Source organism: Eriocheir sinensis, chromosome 12, assembly GCF_024679095.1.
Source record: "Eriocheir sinensis breed Jianghai 21 chromosome 12, ASM2467909v1, whole genome shotgun sequence".
In the NCBI taxonomy this organism is placed as follows: domain Eukaryota; kingdom Metazoa; phylum Arthropoda; class Malacostraca; order Decapoda; family Varunidae; genus Eriocheir; species Eriocheir sinensis.
In genome coordinates this window covers 22,222,155-22,235,830 of record NC_066520.1, presented here as the reverse complement: position 1 = coordinate 22,235,830, position 13,676 = coordinate 22,222,155, and the positions used below count along the sequence as shown (strand labels likewise).

The following is a 13,676-nucleotide window of genomic DNA, read 5'->3' as shown; positions in this document are numbered from 1 at the left end:
TCTCTTCTACACCTCCCTTTCCCTCCCTTCCTCTCCTTCCTCTTCACTCTAAGTCGTATCGCTCACTAACTTCATTATACTCTACGTCCTTGCCAACATGAAACGCTCTGCTCTTCCCTCGCTCCCCTATTTCCCTTCCTTCTCTTCCCTTCTTGAAATGCCCTTAAAATTATCTGGATGAATAATGAATGCTCCGTCACCTTGCTAAATCTCGTCCTACCTTTCCTTTTGTTAACTCAATTAGCTGATTATGCAATGAGTCCTCCCCCAGCCAAACCTCTTTACCAACTTCTAAGGTCGTTTGCTTGCGTAGTATCTCGGCTTTCAGTGTCACTAGGGCCGGACAGAAGACGTAGGGCGTTAGGACTTAAGTTTCAGAGGGTGTGATCTGATGCGATTGTAAAGAATAGCTGAGTTTGGAATGGAATCAGAGCAGACCAAATCATAAACTACATAAACCCAAATGCCACACTAACACAAGATAGAACAAATGCAATACGTTGGTTCTATTCCCCTCTCTCTTTCGCTTTCTCTTGTCCACTAACATAACATAGACTGCAATAATGGAAATGATAAGTAATTATTCCCTCTCCTCCTTTTCCTCCTTCTCCTTTTGTTCATGCACACACACACGCATTCCTCTCTCTCTCTCTCTCTCTCTCTCTCTCTCTCTCTCTCTCAATGTTACCGACTCAACACTTCCATCCACACCCATCCACCCACGACTCAGCACTCAAGATTCACGACTCACCAGCACGGAGCGAGGGCTGACTGACTCACTCGACTCTTGAAAAAAAGGTTCGTGGGTCGCAGGAAAACTTATCACGTGAAATAGAGAACGTGGGAATCTGTTTACTCTGAGATGATGGCACTGCGCTCTGGTGGTGAAAGCAGTGACTAATTGGTGGCCAGGTAGGGAGTTTTATGAGACTTGTTGAGGAACGCGCTGAATGGCCAGGTAGTTAAAGGTAATGTTCGGGGTATACATTATAGCCGTGCGTGGCCTCAGTGCACATCTCCGTCACGCCCCTGGTAGTTAGAACGCTTTAATATGTCCTCGATAGTCCAGCTCGGAAATAGTTAAGACTGAATCAAATAGCGAAGGGTTGATAAATAGAATAGTAGAATAGTCAATGGAATAGTTGACTTTTGAGATAGTTACGACTCGCTATGAATAATGAATTAGTTTAAAGTGGACTGTGTGGGTGGACGTTAAATTTACCTCAAGTTCATTTCTATATCTCGAAGCGCATGACTGAACCGTATGAAGCTTTTGAGATATGAAGCGATGCGGAGTTCACACACACACATACACACACACACACACACCAACTCAATCTGCACCCATACCCACCCACACACATCCCTCCCCCACCTCCCCCCCCCCACCCCACACACCCACACACACCTATATCATCTCCCTCCCTCCCTTCCTATCACACGTAACAATGATAACACTTCCTACCATTACATACTGACTCATCTCTCCCTTATTTTCTCTCACGTACGTCCTTACGACACACCTCCATACCCTACTTAAGTATACCATTGCTACCTGCCGCGCCTTATCGTGACACCTGTCCTGAATATGCAAATAACGTGTGTGTATGTGTGGAGGGTAATTACCGTAACCTCCTTTTGCTGAATAATTAACTCTCTTATCGTGATGTTGTAGGGTGTTATCGACCTCACTTTTAATTACTTGAGCCAAAAGAATATGAAAAAAAAGGAGAGCAAGGGCAAGAATAATAATAACAGAAACAAGGGGAAGGGCAAAAAGGAAGAAAACAAGAACAAGGAGAGCAAGAATGAGAACAAGAAGAACAAGAAGAACGAGATTAAGGACAAAGAAAAAAGAGTAAGAACAAGAACAGAAAGGTAAAAAACAGAAACGAGAACGCGAAATAACAGATGAAGAACAAGAAGAGGAACGAAGACGAGAATGAGGACGAAAAAGAATAAGCACAAGATGAACAAGGAGGTGGATAACCAGCGATAACAGGGAGGAGCAGGAGAAGGAGTAAGAAGGGAGAAGAAGAAGAAGAGGAGGAGGAGGAGGAGGAGAGAGGTGTGACACATTTGAACAACTCTATATCTTATCACTATATTTAGAATTGCTTTTTCTCTCACACTTCCCAATAGATTACGATTATTCAAGCTTCCGATGACACTCCTAAAGATGCTGAAAGATATTAACACGACTCTCTTTTGTTTTATCTGAGGGAGAAAGAAAGATAAAGAGAGGGGTAGCTAATAATAATAATAATAATAATAATAATAATAATAATAATAATAGTAGTATTACATAAGTTACTGGCCAGAGTATTAAATTAGTATTATTAGAGCATTAGAGAGTATTAGATTCAGGCGTGTGTGTGTGTGTATGGGGTGGGGTGGGGGGGGGGGGGGAGGATGAAGGGAGAGAATGGTGGTGGTGGTGGTGGTGGTGGTCGTTATGGTAGTAGTGGCAGGCAATAGTGGTAGCTATCTCTGCGGTCATAATTGTGGTAGGGGAGGTAGTAGTGGTGGTGGTGGTGGTGATGAAACACATAAAAATGAAGTGGCAAATCCCTCCATGCTTTTCGTAGTGGTAGTAGTTGTCGTAGTAGTAGCAGTAGTAGTAGTAGTAGTAGTTGCAGTGGTAGTCGTTGCAGCAGTAGTAGGAGGAGGGGGAGTAACTCAAGGTTGGTAACACTAGCGAGGCGAAAACCAGAAGATCACATCACACGACAACAAGTTCCTCTCAGTTCACTTCATTACTCCTCACTCCGATACTGACGCGTTGGGGAAGAGCCTGGGAGTGACGAGCGAACTGGAAGGAAGGAGGAGGAGGAAGAAGAAGGAGATGAAGGAGATGAAGGATATTGTGATGGAAAGGGGCAGGAGGAGGAGGTGGAGGAGGAGGAGGAACGTGGTGGATATGAACTTGAGGAGAGGTAGAGGGATAAGGTGGAGAGTGGAGGTGGAGTGACTGGCTGGAGTAAGTGGAGTGAACGGAGAACATCACGACGAAAGGTAAAGCTGAGTGGAGTTAAAGCATCTTGCGGTGGTGGTGGTGGTGGTGGTGATGGAGGTGGAGGTGGATGAAGCCAGGAGCGAGCACAGCGAATATCACGAAGGGTGGAGGTGGTTACGAGGAGCGGAGATCATCATGGTGGTGGTGGTGGTGAAGGTGGAGGTGGAGGTGGGACGGCAGCACTAGACGGGACTGACGACAACGATGACGAGGATGACGAGGATGACGAGGACGAGGAGGAGGACTTCGAAGAGGAGGAGATCGACAAGAAGAATGAGATTAAGAACTTCAAGAACGACGAAGAAAACGAAGGCAAGGAGAAGGAGGAGGAGGCGGACTTCGAAGAGGAGGAGATTGACGACAAGAAGACTGAGATTGAGAATTTCGAAAACGACGCAGACGAGGAGGACGACGACGATGAGGAGTTGGAGGCGGACGAAGCTTCAACTACAGTACGAGGAGGAGGAGCAGGAGGAGCAGGAGGAGCAGAGGAGGCGAAGAGGGGCTTTAAATGTTGCTGATGCCGAAGCCGAGGAAACTTTGACACCAGATCTGCGCGTTGTCTGCACCATTGCAACAGAGCGTGTACACCTTCTGCGATTTGGTCTCCTTAGCGCACATCTCGCACATATGTTGCTGCAGCGGCTGTGGGAGAGACGAAGAAGGAAAAGAGAGAAGGGAGGAGGAAGGAGAGAGAAAGGATAGGTTAGGAAGGGTAGGATTGAGGAACGGATGGAGGAAAGAAAGGAAGGAGAGAAGATAAAAAGAAGGAAAGGAGAGCCAGAAGGAAGGGAAAGGTCGGGTAGGGAATAATTAAGGAAGAAGAGACAAATGAGAAGGATGGAAGGTAGTAAGGAGAGATAGACGGAAAGGGAAGGACCGTGATAGAAATGATTGAGGAAGGACAGTAGAAAGGGACAGGTAGGTGGGGAGATAGATGAAAGGAGAGAAGGAAGGGAAGGAAAGAAAAGAGAAAAAGAAAATACATTACTACAAGATAACATTTTTTTACCCTATAAGAAAATCTAACACCACATTTGTAAGTCCAATCCTGTTATCAATGTCCGTAGAGTTATACAACAAGCTAGATACCAGAATACTATCCCCACCCCATCACCAACACAGTCACCAACACTCACGTCATTGGTGCACTGGTTCTGAGTCCTGCGCACCGACCCAGCGCCGTACAGACTCCTCCTGAAGGCGGCCAGTCCCCTCTCGCCGTCATCCCCCTGCGCCAGAGGGTACGCTGTCGCCGCCACCACCACCGCCACCAAAACCAGGGCCGCCGCAGCCAGCCTCACACCGCCGCCGCCGCCTACCATCTGTGGGGAGGCGAAGAGAAGGTTAAATAAGGACATGCTAAAGAGAGAGGGACAATGGAGGAAGGAGAGGAGAGACAGGTGGAAAGGGAAGGCTTGAGAAGGGAGAGTAGGAAAGGAAGGGAGTAAGGAAGGAAGAGACGGAGGAAACAAAAACGAGTAAAAAAAAGGAAAAAGAGGGGACCGTAAGTTAGGTGAGTTGTGGAAAGTTATTCGAGGAAGAAAAGGAGAAAGAGCGAGGGAGGAAAAGGGGTGAGGAAGAAGGGAACTCAAAAGGGGTGACGAAGGTGTGATGGGGGGGAAGGACAGACAGAGAGAAAGGGCTAAGGAGAAGTAAGAGAAGGAAGGAGGTAAAGAAAACGGACTAAAAAGATGAGAGGGAGGAAAGAAGAATGAGAAGAAGAGAAGAAAGCAAATAAAAAAGAATAGACTAGGAAGGAGGAGGAGGAGGAGGTGAAGGAAGAGAAGGAAGAAGAGTATGTGAAGAATGATGATGATGATAAAGAAGAAAAAGGAGAAAGCAGAGGATAGGAAGGACAGACGGAGAACAAGAAAGGAGGAACAAAGAAAAGAAAACAAGAAATGGAGGAGGAGGAGAGGAACACGCAAAGAAAAGAGGAAAGAAAATAAAAAAAGAGGGAGACGAAAGCATAATTAGACGGGTAAAGGGTAAATTAGGTAAGGACGAAATCAAATGAGGAAGGAATGAAACTTAATCACAGAGGAGGAGAAAATGAAATCATGGAACGAACAAAGGAATGGAAGGAAAGGAAGAGCGAGGAAGGAAGGAAGGAAGGAAGGAAGAGACGAAGAATAACAAAGATATGAAAGATGAAAAGGGAAACAAAATAACCACAAAAGAAGACGAAAGAAAGACAGAAGAGATGGGAAAAAAAGAAGAAAGGAAGAGACGAAGAAAAACAAAGATAGAAAAGATGAAAAAGGAAACAAAATAACCACAGAAGAAGAGGAGAGAAAGACAGGAGAGATGAAAAGAAGGGAGAAAGAAGGAGACGAAGATGACCAAAGAAAGGAAGGATGAAAAACAAGCAAAATAACCACAAAACAAGTTGAAAGAAAGAGGAAATAGATGAAAAAGGAGGAGAAAAGTAAGGAATTGACTCTCTCTCTTTTGACTCTCTCCTCCTCTTAAACACTTAACTCAGAAACCAAAATCACACTCGTTCATTCTCTTTCCTATCGCTAAAAAAGACTTGTTGTGTATGAGATTTTCCCATATCAACTACACGCTTACTCCTCCTCTTCCTCCTCCTCCTCCTCCTCCTTGCCCTCTTCACCCCCTTCTAGATAAGACAACACTATCATGACCACCAAGAGAGCATTCAAGTCCATCTCAATCCCTTTCTTCACAACCTTACTCTTCTTTCTCCTTTCCTCTTCTTCTCCTCCTTCTCTTTACGCCTCCTCCTCGTTCTCCCTCATTATCTTCTCTTCCTCCTCTTCCTCTGCTTACTCTTCTTCTTCCACCTGTGACCTCCACCTGCTCTCTGTCTCTCTCTAGGACACACTTGACTTCATATCTACATTTTTGTCTCCTGGCTTGAGGTAATCACCGTGATCTTGTCCCGAAAAAGTGCCGCTGAGGAGGAGGAGGAGGAGGAGGAGGAGGTGGTGGTGGAGGAGGAGGAGGGGAAGGAGGAGGAGTAAGTGCGTGGGAGGAGGAGGAATGAGGGAAGATTGATGTTACTGGTACTGAAAGGAAGAGGAGGAGGAGGAGGAGGAGGAGGACGAGGAAGAGAAGGAGGGAGAAGAGGAGGAGGACCCCTACTACAACAGCTACTTCTACTGTTACTACTACTACTACTACTACTACTACTGCTGCTGCTGCTACTACGAGGAGGAGGAGGTGGAGGAGGAGGAGGACAGGAGCGAATAGAAATTTTGATGGATGAAGAAAAATTACGATAAAGCTATTTTAGAGAGAGAGAGAGAGAGAGAGAGAGAGAGAGAGAGAGAGAGAGAGAGAGAGAATATTCGCTCACTTTGACGTCATCGCTCTGGCTTCCAACAAGTCTGACTCAGAAAGGGTTTACCTCTCTCTCTCTCTCTCTCTCTCTCTCTTTCTCAATTTACTTACTTTTGGCAAAATATGTAAGTCTTCTGACCTTCCATTACCCTTTGAGAGAGAGAGAGAGAGAGAGAGAGAGAGAGAGAGAGAGAGAGAGAGAGAGAGAGAGAGAGAGAGAGAAAACCAGGGGGTAGAGAGGTGGTAAGGGACGAATCGGTGTGATAATCTCTCTCTTTCTCTCTTTCTCTCTGTCTCTCGTTCTTTCTTTCTTTCTTTTACTCTCTATCTGTCTGTCTGTCTATCTACCTACCTATCTATCTATCTATCTACTTATCTTCCCTTTTATCTTACTACAACAACCTCAGTCATTACCACATAGACTTTTTTTTCTCTCTCTCTCTTTCTCTCTCATGTCATTCACGCGACAGAACCAACATTTGCCAGCAAGAGAAGAAGCAACACTAACAAGCAACATAAAGAACAACAACAACAATGACACGCAACCCAAGTGGACATACTCTCAAAGAAGCAGAAGAAGCAGAACAAGAAGCAGAAGAAGAAGGAGAAGAAGAAGAAGGAGAGGAGGCAAGCATTCAGTGATATCAGTAATAGCAGCTGGTAACAGTGGGAGGCAGGGGGAGGGGAGGGAGTGAGAGAGAAAGAGAGAGAGAGATCCATGCAGTAAACTTTCCATTCCTCGGCAAAAGTAGGGCGCTCAATATATAGCCAGTTAGGATGATAGTTGCATGCAGAGAGAGGCAGCTGAAAGGAGAGAAGAGTATAGGGGAAAGTGAGGTTGGATGAGTGTGTGAGATATGAGTTACCGATTGACAGTGATGTTTCGTCCTAAGATTAAGAGTATTAGTAATAGAACCAGATAGTGATTGTAAAAGCGAAATAGATAGATAGATATGAAGTGATTGAGAGAGATAATTTTGCCTTTAAGAAGCATAGAAAAAAACAGAAAAGCAGACAACGGTTGTATAAGAGAGAGAGAACCTTCCGTTAACATAAAACAAAAACAAAACAAAAATACTTATAACAAAAACAACAATACCAAAACTAACACGAAATACCAACACACCACACGATAACTTACAACAACAGCAAGGACAACAACCCCAAATGACGATGAAGACGACGAAGACGAGGAGGAGGAGGAGGAGGACCAGCAGTATCAGCAGCAGCAGGAACAACAACAGCAGACTCAGCAGTGGGTAGGTAGGCAGGCACGGGCGCAGAAATCCTCTAACACACACTTTGACAACGTAAACACACACACACAAACACAGGGCACCAAATGAACACACGAGCAGCTACACGATATCAGGTCTAAAACGAGGCGAATCTTGTCTCTCACACTCTCACTCTCTGTCTTGTGGCACTTGGAGAGACGAAGGAATACGAGGAACCGACTAAAGAAACCAAATAACTCACTGACGGACGAAGAGGTGAGTGACTGAGCCGAGGGAGGACGAGGAGAACGAGTTGGGGCAAGCACGAACCAGGCAGCCACCGAGTCACCCAGCCAGTCAGGAGCAAGACCAGGGTGAGTATGCGACTAAGCGACTGGCTAACGCGGGTAAGGACGGGCTGGCGCAAGTTAACTAAGGCCGCTGCTCAATTTCAGCCGCGGCCACTGACTGCCCACCTCGCTGCCGCCAATGTCGTATATACCCCTGCCCTCAATAACCTTCTCCCGTGGCCCTCTGGCGGCGGATGGGGCCCCTTCAGGAGGACAAGGCAAGGAGGTGCAGAAGGGGATGATGTGTAATATGTTGAGGAAGAGGAGAAAGGGAAAGAAATGATGGTTCGTGAAATAGAGAAGAGTAAGGAAGAGAGGGATAGGAAGGAGGATGAGGAGAAGGATGGAATGAACTTGGAAGACGAGAAGTACCTAGGAGGAGAAAGAGGAGAAAGGGAGGGAAAAAAAAGATTGATAGTTCGTAAAGGAGAAAAAGAGGAGGAGGAGGAGAAGGAGGAGGAGGACATACGAGAGAGAGAGAGATTAGAGGGAAAATAAAGAGGATTTGATAAAGGAAGGGAGGAGGAGAACGAGAAGGAAAGAGAGGAAAAAATTTGAACAAGAAAACAAGAAGAAAAAAAGGAAGATAAAGAAGAAAACAAAGAAGAAAACAACAAAACATTAAAAAAACACCAAAAAAAAAAAAAAATACCAAGAGAGAGAGAAAAAGAGAGACAATAAAAAAAGATCAGAAACAAGGAAACAAGAAGAAAAAGAGGAAGATAAAGAAGAAAATAAAGAAGAAAACATCAAAACATTAAAAAAACACCAAAAAAAAATACCAAGAGAGAGAGAGAGAGAGAGAGAGAGAGAGAGAGAGAGAGTTAATCCCAAGGTGAGAAGACAAGAGATGACAACCCCCCGGCCTCGAGGCGTTATAAAGACAAGTTGTTATGTGACGGAAGAAAGCAAGAGGGAGGGAGAGAGGTGGTGGTGGTGGTGGTGGTGGTTGTTCTCCCTTCTGTCCCAGGCCTTGAGTGATGAGTAACTCTTCCGGGTTTTCTCTCTCTCTGCATCCTATTTATCTATATCTATCAATCTATCGCCATTTTCATCAATTCTCCTTATTCACACATTTATTTAACCTTCATTTTCAGCTTTCTTTCTTTTTTTTCATTAACTACACAACTGCTCAATCCAATTCATCAATGCAGAACCCTATTTGTAAACGGTTATTTGTCTCTCATTCACTCTATGTTAATCCTAAATGTATCCAAATTGTACCCATTTAAGCCCTGCATCCCACCACACATCCTCTCTCTCTCTCCCTCTCTCTCCTTTTAATCCTGAATGTATCCAACTTGTACCCATTTAAGCCCAGCAGCCACCCACACCTACACCCACACTCTCTTCTCTCTCTCTCTCCCTTTCTCCCTCCTTCCTGTATTCGTCATCAATCAATAGGAATCAAACTCAGTCGCATGGAGTGTCAATCAGTGAACCCCTCTCTCTTTCTCTCGATATAGCCCTCCCTTATAGTTCCTGGTACATGTTCCCTTCGTCTATTGCCTATCAGTCTTGCGTCGTCAAATGTATCGGATGTCATTCAAGTGGTATTCTGTCTCTCTACTTGTTTCATTTATACTCTACAGGCATCAACGTATTAGATCTTTTCCTTGGGTTAATCTGTCTATGTATTTCTTTCATTATTTCGTGTTTATTTCAAAAGTATCGGATGTCATTAACGTGGTAATCTCTCTGCGTTCATTTCGTTTATACTTCGCGTACATCAGTGAATCAGATCTCACCTATGGGCTAATCTGTTTCTGTCTTTACTTCGTCTATACTCCATCATACCCCATTTCCATTTCTTCTTCCGTGATCGTCTCAGAGTCCACGTCATCGGAAAACAATAAGTGAGTGTATCGAAATGTATTAAACGTTCCTTCTCAATAATCTTCAATAAATGTCCTTCCTCATCCTTTCTTGTGCGGTATAGGAGGAGGCTGAGAGACTTAGGGATTGAAGAAACACGTGCAATATACTCGCAAGACGCTAATCCAATGAGGAGAGCGTATGAAGGCAAGCAAAAGGAATCAGAAAAGAATAAAAGGGATTAGATTCGATTCCAAAGACGCCTTGATCCTAACCTTGATCCCCCTTCTATTTTGAATGCGGTTAGGTCATGAGATTAGGAGGAAAGCAATCATTATTATCATATGTCTGCATAGGGTGACGCATTTTTCTTACATACTTAAACGATAATTTTCAGTATAGGTTTACGGGTCTTCTAATCAACAAGTAAAGGTCAAATATGAAATACGTAAACTAAATCACTTAATTGGCAAACAGTAAACTTAATCACTTCCTTGGCAGACAATTAAGGTGCTAAAACTCGTTCCTTCTACAACACACGCGACGCAGTTATACGAAACACACGAACTGACTCAACACCAAGAAAAACAAACACAGCAGCAACAACTACAACACTGTTTCAACTCATAAGAACAACACACGAACAGCAACAACACACATATTTCATTATTTTTTTTAATACACGCAACACAATTACCACGCGCAACACACCCACTGACGCACGCAACACCAGAAGACTTAAACAACAACAACACAATCTTCAACACTAACTACAAAACACTAATTAAGAACACAGGAACAGTAAACAGTAAACGACAAACACACACTTTGCGCTCCTCTTCCTCACACGCAACACAATCACTACACCGCACAACACACTCAACACAACACCAAATCACCACCAACTGCAACACAACTACAACACACTAACACCCACCTTGCTATCTGATTCCTTGTGGACACGCCTCGTTCTTCCAAGCAGCGAGGGAAAGACGAGGGAGGTGTGGTAGCAGTAGTAGTAGTGGTAGCAGCAGTAGTAGCAGTAGTAGTAGTAGCAGAGGCGAGCCGTGTCCAAGAGTGAGAGAGAGAGTCGAGGTGAGGACAGGCTAGTGATGCGCTCTCGATGACGGCTTGATCGCGAATGCCGGTCCAGCATCCTTAGGCGACCCTTATATACCTGGAGGTCCGATTGGCCGGCCGCTGCTGCAAGAACTATCAGTGATGGAGAGAGAGAGAGAGGGAGAGGAAGGGAGAGGGAGGGAGAGAGGGGAGAGGTCAGCGTGTGTGTGGGAGGGAGGGTATGTCTGTGTGTGTATATGTGTGCGTGTGTGTGCGTGTGTGTGTGTGTGTGTGTACATATATATATGATTAATTAGTCGTTCGTTAACTGAAACCATCGAATTCGTAAGCGGTGAAGTTCGTAAAGTGAAACCCATTGAATTCCACAAATTCTCTCTATATCTCTCACTCTCTCTCTCTCTCTCTCTCTCTCATAACTTAATAAGGAGAGGAGAACAAGAAGATGGAGGAAGAGGAGGAGGAAGAGAAGGAAGGAAAGAAGAAGAGGAGGAGGAGAAGGAAGGAGGGAAAGAAGGAAGGAAGGAAGGAATTAGTGAGACGAAACACACACACACACACACACACACACACACACACACACACACACACACACACACACACACACACACACACACACACACACACACACACACACACACACACACACACACACACACACACACAGGCCCTTTTTTTCCTACCTTCATTTCGTCCCCAAACTGTCTACGCATTATTTATTATCATCCCCTCTATCCTCCCCTTTCTTCCCCTCTTCCTCTTCCTCTTCCCCTCCTCCTCTTCCTCCTTTGAGATAAGTAGGTCAAAGGACAGTGGAGATTGCATTTCAAGTGATGATGACTATTGTGAAAAATGGGCTATGGAGGAGGAGGAAGAGGAGGAGGAGGAGGAGTGGGGGAAGAGGAGGAGAGGGAGGAAGAAAGGGCCATGAGAAGGGAAGTGAAGTGGACATGGGGATAGGTAAGGATGAGGAAATGGAGGAGGAGGAGGAGGAGGAGGAGGAGGAGGAGGAGGAGAAGCAGGAGGAAGAAGAAGAAAAAAAAAAGGAAAAGAAAAAGGAGAAAAGTGAACATAGGGAAAGGTAATGTTGATGAATGGAAGAAGAAGAGGAGGAGGAGGAGGAGGAGGAGGAGGAGGAGGAGGAGGAGGAGGAGGGCCACTCTTACCTTGACCTTGGCTAAAGGGAAATGTCAGTTTGTTCACACGTGTCTGTCCGTCTATCTGTGTGTGTGTGTGTGTGTGTGTGTGTGTGTGTGTGTTTTGTGTGTGTGTGTGTGTGTGTGTGTGTGTGTGTGTGTGTGTGTGTTTATTTTATCATATCGGTTGCTTAGTTGAAATCAATGATGCGTCTCCTTTCACAATAGATAACAAGTGCATAGATAGCACCTTCACGACAATAGAACAAGTAAATATAAATAACAACAATAATAATGACAACGATAAGCAGTACTGTCCCCAGCGAAGCCACCTTATCACATCAAGGGGTCAGTTGGGCTAAAGAACGGCTCTGAGCAAGTCGAAGAGTGCAGGAATAGGAGCTAAGTCACTCACGGGTTCGATATAACATTACTTAGTGAATATAGAACGAACTGCACATTTGAGGCTCTCCAGACGCAACACATACGTAAAATACAGCACACCAACTTCATACCTACATATTTTAGTTCTCTTCAGTAAAACACAGCACACCAACTTCATACCTACATACTTCAGTTCTCTTCGGTAAAACACAGCACACCAACATCATACCTACATACTTCAGTTCTCTTCAGTAAAACACAGCACACCAACTTCATACCTACATACTTCAGTTCTCTTCAGTAAAACACAGCACATCAACTCCAACCCTACATACTTCAGTTCTCTTCAGTAAAACAGCACATCAACTTCAACCCTACATACTTCAGTTCTCTTCAGTAAAACAGCACATCAACTTCAACCCTACATACTTCAGTTCTCTTCAGTAAAACAGCACATCAACTTCAACCCTACATACGTCAGTTCTCTTCAGTAAAACAGCACACCAACTTCAACCCTACATACTTCAGTTCTATTCAGTAAAACACAACACACCAACTTCATACCTACACACTCCAGTTCTCCAGACTCATAAGAACGTAAGGAGTCTGCAGGGGGCCGGTAGGGCTATTCGCGGCAGCTCCTGTAACCCTAGACCCACCTAACCACACTATCCATGAACTTATCTAACCTGTTCTTGTATGTATCTATCGTATTGGTACTAACAACATTACCAAGCCTGTTCCACTCATCCTCCTATCCATCCTCTCTCCTGTGAACCTAACCCCTCGTAACCACATACCTCATCTATCGTCTATCGTATTGGCATCCACACTAAGCCTGTTCCACTCATCCACCACACACACACGCAGTTCCCAAGACACAGCAGTTATGCCACACACGACACACATACTCCTTACGCTTCACTCTGTTCTGCACACCCAAACAGAGGCAGCAGAAACAACATCGCATCGCAGCTGACGGAGAGAAATTCCACACGCGCCACGGCATTAGACTCTACGGTAACTGCCCATAAGTTTTCAGAACAGACGGTGAATGAGTCTGCCCGTCCGTCTCTGTCTGCTTTTGATTCATTCTTTCCCACCCTTTTAACTATACTAAACGGTCACCCATTCCTTCAATAGCCTATACAATCCCAAACAAGGGCGATTAGCATATGTTTGTTTCCTGCAAGTGGGGTCACGGCTCCTACACAAGCACCCACGCCTACGTATTCCTCGTCGGCGGCACGCAGCGAGATCAAGCCCCTCACATGCCTCTCCCCAACTCCCGCCTTGCAATGCCTTTCTCCGCCCCCGCCGCATGACGCAGTACACGTAGACACGCCCAAGACACGCCAACCAGGAAGTTTAT

General features: G+C 45.0%; 1 long non-coding RNA gene across 2 annotated transcripts in view; it reads right to left on the bottom strand.

The window, feature by feature from the left end:
• LOC126997633 (uncharacterized) overlaps positions 1–10,852 on the bottom strand; it is a 13,387-nt gene extending 2,535 nt beyond the window's left edge. The window contains exons 1-3 of one of the 2 annotated variants that reach the window (XR_007752226.1): positions 10,645–10,852; positions 4,156–4,341; positions 1–3,661 (exon numbers count right to left, since the gene is read on the bottom strand). The exon at positions 1–3,661 is cut by the window's left edge and continues 2,535 nt beyond it. This is a non-coding gene — a long non-coding RNA (uncharacterized LOC126997633). Of the gene's footprint in view, positions 3,662–4,155; positions 4,342–7,804; positions 7,820–10,644 lie in introns of those variants that run through there. The other variant, XR_007752228.1, reaches the window with a different exon arrangement.
• Between the last annotated feature and the right edge of the window lie 2,824 nt (positions 10,853–13,676).